The 14,638-nt window shown below is 38.0% G+C and overlaps 1 protein-coding gene across 5 annotated transcripts in view; it reads left to right on the forward strand.

The window, feature by feature from the left end:
• Positions 1-1,209: 1,209 nt before the first annotated feature.
• The window catches only part of ZFAT (zinc finger and AT-hook domain containing), a 138,422-nt gene continuing 124,993 nt past the window's right edge, over positions 1,210-14,638 (forward strand). The window contains exons 1-3 of one of the 5 annotated variants that reach the window (XM_026057085.1): positions 1,210-1,415; positions 7,258-7,439; positions 13,133-13,257. The gene's annotated coding sequence lies outside the window, so the exon portion shown is untranslated. Of the gene's footprint in view, positions 1,416-7,257; positions 7,440-10,665; positions 10,857-13,132; positions 13,317-14,183; positions 14,223-14,638 lie in introns of those variants that run through there. The other 4 variants (XM_026057088.1, XM_026057087.1, XM_026057086.1 and 1 more) reach the window with 4 other exon arrangements.

Consider the following 14,638-nt stretch of genomic DNA (forward strand, 5'->3'; position numbering starts at 1 on the left):
TTGTATAAGAATACTAATCACTAGTAAATATAGAAATATGGTGGAAACTAAACATGAGTGGTGGTAGACTTGTTCTTGAATCTACTGTTATAAATCATATATTTGTATATTTTTATATATATTTTTGAAACTGGTTGTGTGTGTGTATAAATATATTTTTAATTACGTAGCAAACCATTCTCTCCAAGTGGAGTCAATTTGAAATGGCAGGACTAAGGAGCCCCAGGGAGCAATCTTGCAATTAAGTTTATTCATTGTGTATGTCAATGACCTGGAAGAAGTGTGCAGTAAGGTGCTAAAAAAATGCTTATGAGATGGCACAAGGTCTGTGTCAGAGACAGAAAGGAGGAGGAGTGGGCAGATGGCAGTCAGTACAAAACAGGTGAATAATCAGATTGAGAACAAGCTGACTAGACTATCCAAGTATGCTGCTTGCACACTACTTGCATTTTGTTTTAGACAGTGTGATGGGATTTTTTAATTTTTTTTAAATGTGATCTGTAGAACAGAGAGGTAAAAAAACTTGTGGCTGGAAACACATAATGGTGGAAACATTGTAAGGGGGAGCTTCTGGAATGGTAGTGAACTTCAGSATAGCTGCAAAAACTTTGACCTAGAATTCTATCTGGACTGAAAAACCTTTAAAAACTGTTCAGTTTGTAGACTTCATATGCAAATTTATTCATATTTATCTTTGGCATACATAACATGGAATAATATTAAAATGCTCTTTAATCTTGGTGCCTGGATAGTACAGTTTTGCTGTGCTACAAAAGATGTTTTTGAAACTGTGTAGAGATAGTAAGACATGCATTTGTGATATTTTGCATATATAATTTGTTTTATTTAGCTATCTTGAAAACTTTTGGGTAGCTGTCTAGCCTAACTGTTCATTGCCTAGCTCCATGATCTTTTCCAGTTTATCTTGCACGCACTATTGGAATGGTGAAGGTAAAGAAAAACAAAGGACTACTTGTAGTGGTGAATAATTGGTCTCTTAATCCTTAGCATTGTGCTAGGTGTTATACCAAAAACCCTCCTCCTCCTTCCCCTCCAGTTCCTGCTTCAAAAAGGCTGCAATTTCAATTAAGTAATAGTAAAGGCCTACAGATGGAGGAGAGTGTATTGAGATTCTATTGATCAGCATGATGGATGATTTTATAAACACAATAGCAATCCCAGTCTTTCCTTTTGTATTTGTTTCAAAATGTTTGTGTGGKTTTTTTTGTTTGTKTTTTCTTTTTTTAGGGAGTTCCATAGGTTACAGCAGCAGTGAACTGGTCTACTTGGAGAATGCCCTACTACCTGCAAATAGGGGTTGCTTTGTCTGAGCTGGCACTTAATGAGAAGAAGCACAACCCACCCAGCTTAAAATTTATTTGATACGGATAAGTTTTCTGTGCTTGAAGTTAAATGTTAGTATCAGCTTGCTCTTTGTATACTGTCTTCTCAATATGCCTCAGTTTGAATGACACCAGTAAAGAGTTTTAACTGCATGAGAAAGTTGAGGGAACTAGGTCTACATTTCTGCAGAAGTGAAGGTTATAAAGATAAAGGAAAAAAAGATTAAAATATTCACAAGAAATGCCCTAGATAAGATTGTTTCATGTCTTAGGGCATATTGAATCCTGTGGGAATGAGGAAGCTAAAATACTAAAAGGCTGTTTAATTCTTATGTTTCACACTGAATCAACACTGTGTTAGAATTCAAAGTGGTATTAGTGGAATCTGTAAGACCTTACTGTGGCATTTCTATGTACAGAATATAGAGGTAAAATAAGCCTGAAATGGATCTTTTGCTGGGTAAGAACGATGTAGAGAATTGAACATTAGAGGCTTAACGTTAGTATAATAAATCAAAATGCCAGATGACCCTCTGAGGACTTTTTTCATCCATTCACTTCATTGTTCTCTCTGCAGATATAGCACAGTTCAATCAAATGCAGAGTCGTCATTGTTCTGGGGTTTAAAGTGTTTCTGAAGACCGAGCACTTTCCTGGGCTTTTTTTTTGTTTGTTTTTATACAACTACTCAGTTGGTCATTCAGAATGTTTAATGCACTAGCTGAATAATTTTATTTGCAGAAGTCATAGTGTGAGTCCACAGGTTTGGGAGAGCTGTGAGGAATATCGTGTACTGTTGATGACCTTACAGAAAAGGCTCAAATTTGTACCTTCTGGAAACTACTCTTTCCTGAAGCTGATGCTTGGCAACAGAAGATGCCCCGCTGACCCTTTGCAGCTTGGCAGAAAATGCTCCTTAGTGTGTGAGCCTAAGCCTGTACCCTATATCCCAGGGTACAAATTGCTCAGGGCTGCTGGCACAGAGGTGTGTTTTTTTTGTTTTGTTTTGTTTTGTTTTTAAACCTTCACCAAACTGTCTCCTTTTCTCATATCCTCAGCACCAAGCAAACATAATGGTAAAATAGAGTTAGTTATTCAATGAGATATGAATTGGAAGCAAAAAGTTAAAAGTAGAACGTATTGAAAACTCACTTCTGGTTTAAATTTAAGCAAGTGATGACCTCTCTAGCTGTTTAGCTGCTCTTACTGAGAATTTCTAAGATGCATCTCAGCTGTTGGACCTGGGGAGTCAGTGCTCATAGTAACAGTCTGTCATCAATGTTGGCTTTGGTTAGGTATTTAAAGTTATGGAGGCATATTTTATCTCTTTGGCTATTGATGAGGTGCTATGAGTTTTCCATCTCAACTTCCTTCCTGTGTTCTTTCCTTATCCTTACTAGTGTTGTGGTGGGGTTGTAAAAATTGCATAATGTTCATGGTTCTTCCAAGCTGGGCACCTTTGTGCTTAAAGGCTGCTTTTTTTATCCCTATTCAGTCTGCCTGCTCCATATTTGATATGCATCATTATTTTTACATGTATATTTATGTATATTTTTACTATATAGCCCATATAATGGGTTTTGTTAACCTCTTGTTTTCCCAGCAGTTTCTAGCTCTCTATAGAGACCGTGTATGATGTAGTGTCATCACTGCTGGTAAGCCTTGTTACTAGATGATCTGACTGCGTGGTGACTGTGTTTGCAAATGTTCTCCCTCATCACTGCCCTTAGTCTACTTCTGTTGGGATTCTACTTATTTTAAATTATTGTTCAGGAAATTAAAGCAGTAAAACTTCTTACCTCAGTGTTGCATCCTTTTCTGGAAGGATGACTAAATGTTTTTCCAGTTAATTTTTCTTGTCTTAATTTAAAGCTAGCTCAGTTTTAATATTAGTGTTTCAGGCAGGTATGTATGTTATCCAGATGAGACAAATACGGTTTATTTCAGGAATGTTTTTCCTGATGGTGGTTCTGTGAGCCTAACCCTCTGATCCCTCTCTAGGTCAAGGACACCTTCATTTTAACATAGCCCTCCACCGTGGGAAAACTAAGCTGTCTGCTGACAGGATCAGGCACTTTCAGGTGGATTCAGGTCACTGGAACATTGGGAATGTTCTGGTATCAGGGAATTTAGTTCTTTATTCTTTTGCAACCTGTCCCTCATCCATTCTGAAGATATCAAGAGTACTTCAAGGAAATATTAAGGCAACTTAAGGTGACTCCTTGAGCTTTATGAAGACCAGTATACTCTATCTGTAGGCTTTATAACAGGAAAAAAAAGCTGCAGCCCTCAATAGAGCTAGCCATGTTCAAAACTTGAATCAGCCATGAGGAAAAGATATTCTTTTAACAAGGAAACTTGTGATGTTTTATTTACTGAAAATACGCATCTGTCTATTTCAACTCTTCTCCCTCTCCCCTATTTTTTAATTTGTATCTGTAACTTCTAAAATGGGTTGCCAAATCTGATGCAATGTTTTTTGGTGTGACCAATTGTGAAACAAATGTAATAGTTGATATCCTCAGATACTATGTGCTTAGGCATCGTTATCTGATCCTGTATTTCTCATTTAATTCCAACCTGTACCAATGCCTTGAGTTCAAAAGCTTAATCAGAATTTTAAAATGACTTTTTTCATTTTGAATGTGGTGACTAATTGACTTGTCTTGATAAACATACTGCTTGGCTTGGGAACTGCAAAGCTGGTTGTTCAGTTAAAAGGCAGTTTATGCCAAATATTAACTAGCGGCAGTAAAATCTCAGGAAAGAAAGATGAATAAATGTACTTAAACATTCCTTGTTTCTAACAAACTGATTGAAGTTGTGATTTTGTATGTTAACATGAGGTTGCATATTATAATATCAGGAAGAACTGCTGGCCTGTTTGTTGCTGGTTTTTACACACCACCAATTTCAGTGTGAAGTTCCTTGTCATTATAGTTAATGATATCTGACTTTAATTCTTGCTTATCTCCATATTAAAAATGAGATCTTATTTACACAGCTTGAGCTGTTGTTATGCATAGTCTTACTTTTACATTTCACTTAACAGTACCAGGCATCCAAATAAAACCAGGTCTTTGCTACAGTTTCTGAAGATTGTTAATCATTAATTTATAACAAGGTCTGTGTTTTTATATAGTTTTTTTTAAGTGAAAAGGGGAATGTTTTCATAAGTCAACTACTGTGAAATAAAAATTGTATTCACCTTTTTGTTTAGCTTATAATATGCTTTTAATTTGAACTGTGTGGCTGCCTGCTTCAGCCTTTACTTCTCCCCGTAGAAGCAAAAAGGTATTTTAGCTTTCTTGTTAATATTTGCACAGATAGGTGTTTCAGATCATTAGAGACTGAAGCATTGTGTTGTACAGGTTATTGGTAATTCTGTGACATTTTCTATCTTTTAAACTATTGTTTTCAGTTGGAGACTATAATTAGTTTGAAGAATTCGACTTTTAAATAGTACTCAAATTATTAAGTTGGGATTTAAAAGACAATGTGAGATTTTTTTTTTGCATGTGGAAAGCTTGCTTCATGGCAAATATTGCCAGCTCAGCACATGCTCTTGATATGTTGCTGTGATCGTGTGTTCATTAACRTGATATTCCCAGTTTATTCAGCAGGCATTAACATGCTGACTTTAAGACAAGCAAAACCCCACTTTACTGTAACAGTGATGGTACAGCAGTAGTTTAACTTCATTCTTCCAACTTTTTTTTTCCCTTTCCGCTTCTTTGTGTGACCTTTTCCTTGCGTTTAAGTGGGGTCTAATGCAGTTAACTTCTGGTGAGTCTGGGGAAAGACGGGCAGCTTGTCTGTGTTTAAGTTTATTTTTTTACATTGACTGGAAGTCTGTATTTGTGAAATTTCCTGAAGTCTTCCCCTATTGTGCAGGTTAACATTTTAGTTAACTTTTTAAACAAAACATCTTTTTCCTGCTCAATAACTGTTTTTTGCTGATGCTCATTATTTTGGTATCAATTACATTTTTATGTTTCATATTGAAAGAAAGATCACAAGCTCCACCTGAAATGATTTTGAAAACTGAATGACTTCTTGAGGGGTGTCCTTGATGTTCTTATTACATTTCTGTTTAGCTAATACGATTTCCACTAACTTCTGTTTGAGGTGCAACCTTCTTGCAAAACTAGCTGAGAAGTTGCAGTTAAACACTCAAATGAAGAATAAAAGTAGCAGATATCTATAATAAGTGCTTTCAGTAACTTGTCCTGCGCTTGCATATAAACACACTGTGGAAGAGGCTGGGGGAGGTAGCTGATTCACAAGTTGAGTCAATCTCCAAACACCTTGAAAGTTTACTTCAGTTACCTATACTGCTTTCTTTGGCATTAAAAAAAAAAAAAGTGCTTGAAACAGATGATTAACAGATCCCTTGTAGTAAACTGAATGAACACACCTTTCAGATTTTTCAACATGTGAAATAAGTCTTATGTACTGCAGCATTCTTGCCCTTCAAACCTTTTCCAGTGAACATCATCTAGGCTGACCAGAGTAAGGCAGATTCCTATGAGGAACCAAAGTTTTTCTTACCTTTTTTGTTTTTTTTGTAATTACATTATTCTTTTTTCATCTATAAAGGTGCTGAAATGAGGTGGTATGGCAGCATTGTTTCTCTCTTTTTTGTTTTTTTTTGTTTTTTTTTGTTTTGTGGTTCACTTGTGTTGGGTAGATACTTGCTTTTTAATGAGATTTTATTTTGCGCTCTAGGAAAGTTCACTTTAAAATCTTCTTAAAATCAAATTTATCATGCAGAAACTCCAAACTTAATGATATTCATGTGTGGGACTTTTAGGCTCCACTTCTGGACTTGGTTTGCCTCTCTTAAACTTTTCCACAGATCTCCACCCTTGACTATAACTAATGTTAATGTATTAATAGTTGGCCAGCTACTAAAAGAGGAGTAAGCCACATCCTTGGTTAGTGGGTTTCACAAATTATTTTTCAAGAATGTTAGTATTCAGAAATAGATTACGTTCCCAAGTTCTTGAAGAGAGTTTTTTGCTTTAGGTGTTTTAAATGCTGCTGTATATTCAGAAACTTTTTTATTTTTGCCTTTTTTTTATTTGTCTCTCTCTATTAAGGTAAAGATGCTTTCCTGGCTCGTCTGTACTGTCTTCATACCAGCAGGTGGAGCATTGGTAGCATAAGACAGATTTCCAGCATTAAGTTAAAGGTGTTTGGCAGGAAAATAGCCCCTCTAGTATTCAGAAAAAGCAATTGCTGTATAAGTCCTGCTCAGTTGATTTCCATGGAGTTGGAGTCTGCTCGCTGTGTTTGGTGTAGAGTTCTGCGGAAGCAGTTCCATGTTAACAAACAACTATCGGAAGAGTTTTCAGAGACTTGTAATTGGGGTGGGCTTTCATACAGAGAGTGAAAGTCAACTTAATGTTTCTCTATTGGTTCTTTYAAGTGTCAGTTTTGTGTTGCAAAGCATTGAAGCTACATCTAAATAGTTTTAAAATTATTATTACTTTTAATATAAGGTAACATGATTTTGCCAAACTTATTATTATTATTTTTTAAGTGTTTAGCACCTTCCCTGTATTTTATTTCTTTTCCACCGTGGTAGCTATTTATTGTGTCTCCGTAAGTAAGATATATGGTACACTTTATATTGTTAGTTCTCCACTCAAAATATTGGTACAAGAGGTCTTAAGTATCGTTATCTTTTTCTAGTAGGTGGAGGGAGGGGTTTGTGTTGTGGTTTCACAATTTGCCTATATTGATCTAACACTATACTGCCACCAAAACAGGCAGTCCTGCCCTATACATTTCCTTCTTACTGTCAGTGCTAAGGATTGTCCTGCCGTCCTGTCAGTTAATCCAGTATTTAATTTTCTGCTACAGCAGAAAACTAATCTTCCTTTTTTCTTTTTTTTTTCCTCTTTTCCAGGAGTAGTTTGCAGCTAGATATGGTGATTGGCCTAACCAACTTGCATCATGAAATTGTAAAACTCCTAATACAGTGCAGGGGAGAGAGAGAGATTGAGACTGCTCCTCTGCTACTGCGCTCTTACTGTGATCAACTCTGACCATCCTAAAATTGCACCAGTGATCTCTGTAGTACGTGTGGCTGTGAGTATTCCTGTAGTAGTCTTTTCATATCTTTAACTCTTGCACAGTGACCATCCCAAGTTATACTAAGTAATGTTCCTATTACATGGTCAGTTCCTATTAGAGGTGTGACCAAGAACTCAAGTGCAGTTTTTGTATTCATGTGTTACTCTGTTTTTTGTAGACATGCGTAAATTTTAGGTGTTCAGGTTCGGTGACTTAAAGTTCAGCTAATAAAAACTAAGGATTAGCTCTGGAATAACTTTGCATTATCACCTCCAGAATGCCTATCTCCATAGGCTGAATAGCAACTTTGTTTGCTGCCTACCTTAGTTTTATCTAAGAAATTGATTTTTTTTTTTCCTTGTGGTCCTCGTATGAAGAGCAAAGGGGGTAAAAAGATTAATCTTAAATAGTTTTCACTGTTTGAGAGAATACTTTGAAATGATGTGTAGTAAATACGGTGAAATTTTTGGAAATGCTGCTCGGAGAAGGGCTCTCCAAATCGTAAAAATGGTTCTGACTGGATAGTGTCTGGAGAGCCAGGTTTCATTTGTGGATGCTTTTTGTTTGTATTTTTTTTTGTTCTGTTTTTTTTCCCTCCCTTGATGTTGTCAACATGTATATGAGCCCCAGAAGGGACCTGTATGTTTCCAGCTTCTTCAGAAAATCAGCTGCATAAGTACCATTTTAGAAGACTTTCATGTACTGTACTTCTCTCATACTGCTGACCCCTAAAGCTAGCAGATTATTTTCTGTTTGAAAACAAAGAGCATCTTGCAGGAAGACTATTTCTTGGGTTACTCTTCTGCTGTTTTCATGAGTTCAGTCAGCTTGTGTAGTTATATAAATACAAGAGTTGGCTTAAGGTGAATGATATCAGTGTGTGTGKGGGGGGGTGGAAATAGGTGGAAGAGGGTTTTGCAGATCTCCTGTTTCAGTAATGCCTTAAACCGTATTAATAGTTTCCTGCATAATGAAACCCTGCACTGGGGTATTATTTGAATTTGGGATAGGAACTCCTTTCTTTCATTAGATCAGCAATACAAATTGTTCTCCTCCATTTCCTTTACTTCTGGAGCTCATTGGCCATCTCACTGAAGTGATTCCMCTTGCCCAACAGTTGAAAGGTCATTTAGTGAACTACATCCATGTTTTAATTTGGATCAGGAATGCAATTTTGACACAAGTATTCTGATGGTCTTCAATTAYTGTTCTGCAGTTTGTCTTGTGGAGTATACAAAGTGGATTCCTTTTGGATGAAACATTTGGAAGATGTCCTTCTGATTTCTGCCTCATGCATTCAGACTAAGGGCATTTAGACCATGGATAGGACTAGAGCTAACTTTGGATTAAGACCTTCTGGAGTACATGTAGTTTGCATTTTGTATCTTTTAGCACTAATTGTTTTGTTTTGCAGAACAGGACTGTAATGTCAAATGAACGTGGAGACCTAGGTACCCCCTTCAGCAAACTGTTTTTCTGTATTGCACTGAGTTGTTCCTTAATGTTTGCAGTCCTGTGAGTAAGTAGTAGGAACCAGTTTTCCTACTCCTAAGGCCAAACTACTTGCGTATTGTAAATGGTTTAATTCTGGTTATCAGCAAAGCTCTGCACTTGTATGGTAACACATGAACAGTTTGGTAGGTCATACTATATTATGTTTAGTTCTGTATTTAGTTTCTATACTTAGGTTTTTTTTATGGTTTGAAAAGTGATATTTAATACCAGAAGGAAACAAAATTGAGATTTACTAGGGAAAACAGAGACTTGAAATCTGTAGTCTGTCCTTAAATGTAGGACTTCCTTGTATATTGTTTGAGAGAGTATTATTGTTTAATTTCTTTTAAATTTCTTGTTCAAAATTGTCTTGTGGGAAACAGTACTGCATTTTTTAAGTTTAGGGTAGCTTCCTCAAACAAGCTAACTGAAAATATCTTTCTTGTTGCTTGGCATAATGTTATATATAATACTGGCATAAAATAATTATCTTGAAGTTTTTGTGGAGGAGTATTGAGTAATCATCAAAGGTGATCTTGGGATAGTGTTTGGCAGCTTATTCAATTCAGTAGCTTTAAGTATGCAACTTGTATTTACTCTTTAGCTTATTTTTTAATGTATTTGAAACTTGTAAATTAAAATAGTCTTGCCGTTAAATATTTGCGACCCCAAAACTTTTGGGACTATGTACTGTGACTATTTGAGATGCTCAAAATGTAGTCTAGATTGATGGTACCACTTGGCTATTTATAGGAAAGGCTGTGCTGATGTCATCTATGGATAATTCTTTTTCCAAAGATGATTCAGTTCAGCATCGTGCCTGAGGGTGATTGTTTAAACAAGGTCATGGTTACTTGAAGCAGATCACAGTGGTTAGGTCATACAATTGCAAGAATGCTGGTTGGAAGGGACCTCTGGAGGTCTCTGGTGCAACCCCTTGTTCAAAGCAGGGCTGTAACTAGCACTTGATGGTGAGACAAAGCTGCAGCTGAGTCCAAGTCTTGGAAAGCCTGAAGGAAAGAGAATCCGCAGCCCTTCTGYGGGAAGGGAAGCCTGTTCCCATGCCCCACCATGCTCCTAGTGAAAACGTTTTTCATCGCATGCAACCTGAACCCTCCAGGCTGCGTTTTGTGGCTGTTGCTCCTTCTTGGTTCCTCCTTCTGCCACCGCTGAGAAAGCGTTTGGCTCTGCTGTCCTTGTCGCTGCCCTCCTGGTAGCTGTAGAGAGGTCTGAGGTGGTCGCTAGCCTTCTCTTTGGCAGGCGAAAGAGGCCTGTCTGCCTTCAGCTGTGCCCGTGGGTGCTGTCCTGTAGGGGCATGGTCAGCGTGGCAGGGCTGTGCTGGACCCTGCCTGGTTCCTCCGCATCCTTCTTGCCTTGGGGGGGTCTCGGCGGTGGGCCCAGTATTTGCAGAGTGACCTTGCCGGCGGTGGGTGTGGGGTTGTGTGTGTGTGAGGGGACAAGTTCCTGCGAGCTGCCRGCTGCCCTGCTCCTGCCGCGGTGTCGCGTGCGGTTTGCCTTGGCCACGGTGAGGCGTTGGCTCCCGTTTCACCTGGCTTCTCCGCACGCCTGGGTCCTTTCTAGCAGGGCTGGGGTTATTCTGTCCTGGGCGCAGAGCTTTGCGCTTGTGCTTATTGAAGCCAGGGAGGTTTCTTTTGGCCCCGTGCTCGCGTTTCTCAGGGTCTTTCTCTCTCAGCCTTATCTTGCTGCCATTCACTGTGTCAACCTCCTTCTTCCCTCCTCCCTCCAGTGCGTTATCCTTTGGCAGTTTGCTGAGCGTGTGCTCYGGTCCTCATCCTGGSTGCGAATGGGTATGTTTGGACGCCACCGTTGGCCCTGGACATTTAGCCTTTGCTTACAACCCTGAGAAACGGCAATCCAGGCAGTTGTTCGGCTCACCTTCCCTTCTGCTAGTTGAGCTCCTGCTTCCTCAGCTTYCAGGTGAGGCTGCAGTGGGAGACTGTCAAAAGCTGTACTAAAGTCCAAGTGTGTCACATGCACCATTCAACCTTCAAAATAGCTTGCATCATATGAGCTTTGTCTGTCATTTGATAAATCTTTGTTAACTGTTTGTGATTATCTTCCTGTCCATATATTTAGAAATGAATTCCATGTAGGGTGTTCTGTACTTCTTCCAGATGCTGAGGTTAAGCTGAACATCCCTTTTTTGCCTTCCACTTCCACATCAGGAACCTTTCCTGAGTGTCTCAACATTTTTTTGTAGGTGACACTGATAATTCTGTCAATAATACAGTAAAAGAGTAGTAATGTTTTAGGTAGCTGGGAGACAAAAGTCTTTTTAAAAAAAAAAAAAAAAAGAAAAAAGAAAATCATAGATTGTCTTGTCCTTATTTAGAAAATCTTTTTCCAGCTAAAAGCTCATTTCTGTCTTTTCCAAAATAAACTGTGGCTATATAATTGCCGTTCCTTCCTATTGTAGTCCAGTAGCTAAATGGCAAATGTTACCTTGTTCCAAGTAGGGAAATATGACTGAAATGCATCGAGTAGACTGTTAATATGTCAGAAGTATTTTTTTTAATTTCTTTTTATAGTTGAAATTATTTAAGGAGGTGGTGGTTTGATTCTAGAGTAAATGTTTAAGTGAGAAATACTGTGAAAGTAATAATTTCCTAAGTATGTTTGTCAGATCTTATGTAAGATTGATTTGAGAACATGGAGAAGTGTTTTGAAAATCAACTTTATTTGCCACCGTATTATGTATCTTTCCAGCTACTGTCACTAAACTCTGAAAACTCACTTCCCAAAAAGGACTTGTTCAGATCTACATTTTAAGTAGAGTTAATAGTTCTGTGAGTGGTTGAAAAAGTTTTTTTTCATGTGGGTTTTTTGTTTTGTTTGTGAATTGATTGATGCTCAAATAGATGCCATGATTTCATGCTGTTCTTGTGTGGACTGTTTCCTTTGGGGAAGGAGGCCGTATGTATGTACTTAAAAGAATTGGCCTCTTGGGTATTGCTGCAAAACAAATAATTAACATTTTTATGAACTTATGCATAAAAGGACAAAGATGCTTTGTAAAACCGAATGCCACACGCTTATCTGATGTTCATGACTTGCATGCCTGCTGGGATAAGCCTATTTTCTTTGAAGTAATTTGAAAACTATATATACTTTGCTTGGAGCAAGGTTAGGACTGATACTGCTATACAGATGGTTTCTTGGTCCAATATCCTTCAGGATTTAATTGCAATGGAGGAGCTGAACTGTACTTCAGCATATATTTCCCCTGCTATGTGTTGCAACACTGCAGTTTGTTACTGTAGCCTGTAGATTGCAGTCAGTCTCAGACTGTGCTTTCTGAACTTGAATGTCAGAATGCCAGAACTTGTCACATTTGTAACTAAATTAATTTCCAAGAATTGGAATATGTTTTAAGGGCAGTCCTCTGTGAACAGAAATACTTGAGTTCCTTCTAGATCTCTTGGTGGCCTGGCCCAACTTGCTGCATATTTCCTCACCAGCTTCTTCCAGCAGTATAGTAGAATGGTCTAGACCTAATTGTCAGACTGCTAATATTAACAGGCCATCCAAATGTGTCCTCACTTGGGAGAGGTAAGCTAAGGGCTTTTGTAGTCTAAACGTGCCCTGTGCAGTTCTCAAATTTATACTTCAACTCTGTGCCTGTTGATTATAATACTAGTGGTATTCTTCAGTGTTACATGGAACAATTTTTGGCAGTTAATATCACCAGAGAATTATAGTTGCAAATGTTAGTGAAAAATCGTTAACTGAAGAAGGAGGCATGTCCTGAAGGTGTCATTGTTTTTGAGTTTCCTGCAGCCAGCTCTGTGGATGCCTACTCAAAAAAAAAAAAAAAAAAAAAAGGGGGGGGGGAACCACTAACAAATAATGTATTTATATAGCTTTCCTAGTCTTTATCTTTCAGGGGAATTTTGTCCATTTACACTTAGTCATATTTGAGTTGGCAGACACAGAGCCCTTAAACAGTTTAGGAAACTTTTTCTACTGGAAATATTAAGGACTGAAAGATTCATATGCAGGTTAACTTTTTACTGATGGAGCTCTTGATCTTACTGCAAAATGCATCCATTAAGTGTGTCCTTTATGTTTTTATTTGTTGTCAAGTTTTAGGGTTGTTTTCTGCCCTCCTGCTTCTACATCCTGCACTCTTTAAAAGAGGTGATCAGATGAACTGTTGCATATTTAGTAGTGTGAACTTTCTTTTTAATTTCCAGATTGCGTACAAGATGCAGATGGTCACCCAAAGATGACTTTAAAAGAAAGAGCTCGTTTGCTACGTATACATTTGTTCTGGACCAGAAATGTTGGTTACCCACAGTCTGCCTCTTCTTCTCTGAAGGTACAAATTGAGAAATGAAAGACTCTTCAGGATGAAATAAAGATATATCATGTGGAGAGGTAGCTGTATTATATTTAAAGTGACTTGTTTTAGTGGTTCTTATTTAAATCTCTCCAGGAATCTACCCCAGATTAAACAATCTTCTTTCATTGTAGCTCCTCATCAGGAATGAGGCAACATTCCTTTCCTGTAAAAGGGACCATGAGAGGTGAATAGCTGAAACTATAAACTTAGAAGAATCAGCAATACTTTTGAGTTATATTTTAAACCCAATGAGGTTATAATCAAAGTTTCTTGATAAATCCGATTGAATCTTTATGTGAAATATGGCCTAATAAGTTCTGATGATTCATGGTTCTTCCAAATTTGTATTCCCAACTGTTCACCTTTCTCTTATGGTTGGTGCAGTGTGATGTAGGTATCCTGTTAGAAGAGTTTGAAGAAGGAAGAGGGGGAGAAAAAAAAAAAGGGGGGGGAGCAAAAACTGCAGTGTGCAATGCTATATATAGTATASTGCTATAAACTGGGTCTGTGCAAACCAGCAAAAGTATTCACACAGGTGAAGGTTTGTGCTCTGTGGAGGGGGAAAAAATATATATATATAGGTAAGAATGCTAATATACTTTCTTCCTTTTCCTGTGCTTGATTGCAGATTAACCTGTCAGTTGGGATTTTTGAGGGTAAATCATTATGATAAGTTCTTAGTGTGATATATGGGTGTTTCAGTTCATTTTTTAAAGCAAAACGATCTTAAATCAGCCACTTCCCACCCCCTGATATGACTGTTTTGATCACTGAGTACTGCAGAACCTCTCAGGTTACCTGAAGTAAAGGCTTAAATTTGACTGAATAACTTCTTGGATATGTTAGACTCCCTAGCAGAGAGTCAAAATGGTATTCCATAAATAAATATGTGGTTTCTTCAGGCTGGGCTGTGGTGTTCAACCTGAGAAGAGAAGACTAAGGTGTGTATGTTGGGGGGGGACAGTGTCTAATTGCTGTCTTCAGTTACCTGTTAGGTAGTCGTAGAGAAGATGAAGCCAGCTAACTTTTGGAGATGCGCAGCAGAAATTTGAGACAGAACAGACAGAATTTGCTGCAAGGGAAATTCCAGTTAGATGTAAGGAGAAAGTTCTTCACAGTGTGGGTGGTCAGACACTGGATCAGGTTGCCCAGAGAAGTTGTGAAATCTCCGTTCTTGGAGATGCTTAGAATTTGACTGGACAAGAACCTGAACAACCTGATTTTATTACAAATTTAGCTATCGTTTTGAGCAGGGAGGTTGTATTGGATGACCTCCAGAGGTCCCTTCCACCCTTAGTTACTCTTGGATTCTGTGTTTTGTAATTAGTTGAAATTAATTAGTTTCCCTTAAACAAGC

Source organism: Apteryx rowi, unplaced genomic scaffold (genome assembly GCF_003343035.1).
Source record: "Apteryx rowi isolate R43461 unplaced genomic scaffold, aptRow1 scaffold_136, whole genome shotgun sequence".
Classification (NCBI taxonomy): domain Eukaryota; kingdom Metazoa; phylum Chordata; class Aves; order Apterygiformes; family Apterygidae; genus Apteryx; species Apteryx rowi.